Below are 3,671 nucleotides of genomic sequence, written 5' to 3' on the forward strand. Positions count from 1 at the left end.
TAGTTCGTCACTCCTTCTTTCTAGTCTGTTTTTTGTCTGGCAGCTCATCTGAAACCTGTCCACCATGGATCACCCTGCTTGTATTTAAAATACCAGTGGCATAGCTTGCAGAATCACAGCAACTCACAAGCCACCACAGTACGACAAACTGACAGATGAATGGTATAGTTCTTCTGTGTAGCTGTCTCCATATGTGTTCTCTCTTTTTGAGACACCACACCGATGAGATTAAAACACAATCTATTCTGGTATGAGTTCATGTTAACTGATAGCATCTTCAGAGAAATACCCTGTGTCAAAGCAAGGTCACGTTCATCCATTTCAGGGGTAGGACTTCAACATTCTGTTTTGTGGACACAGTTCAATCTATAACAACCACGGTTTCATGGGGTCTAGGTTCAGAAAGACTCCAAAAGTTGAGCTAGGACATACCTGCCTCCAGCTAACTTCCAGATTTTATTTGACTCCAAGGTGGAAACTTTTGGAGGAACTTACTTTCTTTCCTTTTTGAAAGACCATTGTCAGGAATATTCTAGATTATCAGAGAATCACTAATGGCTTAAACATTTAAATATGAATCATATTGGGATATCCCTTGGTTCTTTATAAAGTGTGACTAACGCTTTCATAGCAAACATACTACAAACCAAAGGACTGAAGGAAGTGCAGTCATTGTGGGAAAGCAATAGTAATGATGGTTATAAGACTCATAGTGAATAGAAGTATTGATTATATAGTTACCATGTGTCAGGTGTTGTTTTAAGTACTTGTTAATTCATGAAATTCTCACACCTTAAAAATGAAAAAAAAAATTGAGGCACAGGAAATGAACAGCTTGTGCATGGTGACATTTTAGAGAAATGAAGGAACCAGTGCACAAATGTGGGTATTTTGGATCCAGAACTTGATTTGCTAACTGTTAAATTGCATGACATTTCCCTAGCAGAGTCTGTCAAAGTGTGGTCCAGGAACCAGCAAATTAACATTACCTTGGGATTCGTAAGAAATAACAGAGGATATCAAGCCCCTCACCAGAATCTTAATTTTAACAATATCTTTTTGCTGTTGTTAAGTGTTTTCTAGTTGGTTACGACTCATAGCAACCCTGTTTAGGGTTTCCAAGGAGCAGCTGGTGGGTTTGAATTGCCATACTTGTGGCTCACAGTTCTGAGCTGATCCTACGGAGCCACACCAGAAGTCCCTTTAAAAGTACAGTCATATTGTTTTTGTTAGGTGCCATTGGGTCATTTCCAACTCATGGCAACCCTACACACAACAGAACAAAACATTACTCGGTTTTCACAATTGTAGTCACACTCAAGCACACTGCTGCTGCCATTTTGCCAATTCATCTACTTGGGGGTCTTCCACTTTTTCTTGCTGACACTCTATTTTGCCAAGCACAATGTCCCTCTCCAGGGACTGGTCTCACTTGATACTCTGCCAGAAATATGAGAGACAAAGTCTTGACATCCTTGCATCTAAAGAGAATTCTGGTTGTACTTTTTCCAAGACAGATGTGTTCGTTCTTCTGGCAGTCCACAGTACTTTAAATATTCTGCTTCAACACCGTAATTCAAATGCATCAATTCTTCTACTGTCTTTCTTGTTCATTGTCCAACTTTCACAAGTATATGAAATTATTGAAAACACATGACTTGGGTCCAGTGCACCTTAATCCTCAAACTGATGTATACGCTCTTGAGTACTTTAAAGAAGTCTTGTGCAGCAGATTTGTCTAATGCAATATGTTGTTTGTTTTCTTAATTGCTGCTAACATAAGTGTTAATAATAGATTCAAACAAAATGAAGTCTTTGACAATTTCAATCTTTTCTCTGTTTATTATGATGATATTTATTGGTCCAGTTGTGACGGGTTTTTTTTTTTTTTTACATTTAGGTGCAATCCATACTGTGATCTTTGATCTTTATCAGTAAGTATTTTAAGTCCTTTTCACTTTCAGCAAGCAAGGTTGAATCATCTGCATATTGCAGGTTGTTAATGAGTCTTCCTCCAATCTTGATGCCAAGTTCTTCATAATGTAATCCAGTTTCACAGATTATTTGTTCAGCATACAATTTGAATAAATATGATGAAATAATACAACCATGACACACACCTTTCTGATGAATTCAACCTGCCAACCTTTGGGTTAGTAGCTAAGCACTTTAACCACTGTGTCACAACGGCTCCTTGAAAAATAATCTGTTGTTGTTGTTGTCAAGTGCTGTCAAGTTGGTTCTGACCCACACTGACCCTGTATGGGGTTTCCAAGGATCAGCTGGTGAGGTTGAATCAAAGACCTTGCCGTTCAAACTGACTTTGCAGTTCAATGCATTAACCCACAGCGCCACACTAGGACTGCAAAAAATCATCTAGACTTTCCTAGTTTAAATCTCAAAACAGCATGGCCACAGGTGTGTTGTTGCTGTGTTGTTAAGTGTCATCGAGTCGGGTCCAACGCATAGTGAGGCTGTACAGGATTTCTGAGGAGCAGCTGGTAAGTTTGAACCACTGACTTTGCTGTTCAAACTGACCTTGTGGTCAAGAACTTAACCTACAGCACCACATTTGATCTGATATTACTGAACTCCTTAGAAGGGAGAAGGCAGGGTTCAATTAACCATGCCAGCATTAGCAAATGTCTGCTCTTCTATTCTTCTCCTTCCTCTTTTCTTTATAAGTTTCTATGTAAGTAGTTTATTTATTTACTTATTTTCTGGAATCAGAATGGCCTCCTTTTATGCCTATAGAATTGCTGCTGAGAATAAGTCTCATGTTTCAATTTCTTTGTGTTTAGATTATTTTTAACACTCCCAACTATTCTTGGTTTCAGATGGGGATAGCTTGACCTGTGCCCCAGAACCTTGATGGCAGCATAAAAATAGAGTGAACTCTTCTGAAATGACAGACAAGGAAAAGGCTAACACTTATTGGATGTTCTAGAGAGCACGCTCAGGTCATCACATGAATTTTCTCAGTTCACCCTCACCACAATTCTATGAGGAACGTTCCATCTCTATTTTAAAGATGAGAAAACTAAGCTTGTGATGCATCCTGAATAATTTGACATACGCATAAAAATTCTCCTTTTCAGAAAGCTTTTTCCCTCCCATGCTCTTACTTGAGGCTGTGAGCTTTTTTCCTCCTATGTTCTTATTTAAGTCTGTGAGGCCCTTGTGGGATGCCTGAGTGTGGGCTGCAATCCTTAACTTGCAGCTTAGGGAGCTAAAGAAGGGAGAGAAAATGACTCCCAAAGTTAGTCAGTGGCTGAGATGCCACCATATTCTATAAACTCAATGTCTCTCTATGTACGATAGATACCTGAGACACTACCGCCTTAAGAAGGCTACTTCCACCAAACAAACAAACAGCCCACTCCTAAGGCCTCAAGGATGAAGCATTCATTACTTTCATGAGTTTAAAATGACCATGGTTTTGAAGATGAAAAACCAGTGAGAATGGATCCAAATTCCAAGAGTGGGCTTACTTCAAACAAGTTTGTTCATTTAAATGGTGCAGACATTTATGTATTTGACATTTTTACTTCCTTTCACTTTCTGGAGTGCTTGGGTGATGCAAACAGTTAATATGCTTGCTGTCAACACAAAACATGGTCATTATTAACCTTAGGACAAGCATTACATTCTGGGAACTTCCTGCTGACACC

The sequence above is a fragment of the Chrysochloris asiatica genome, unplaced genomic scaffold (assembly GCF_000296735.1).
Source record: "Chrysochloris asiatica unplaced genomic scaffold, ChrAsi1.0 scaffold00141, whole genome shotgun sequence".
NCBI lineage: Eukaryota > Metazoa > Chordata > Mammalia > Afrosoricida > Chrysochloridae > Chrysochloris > Chrysochloris asiatica.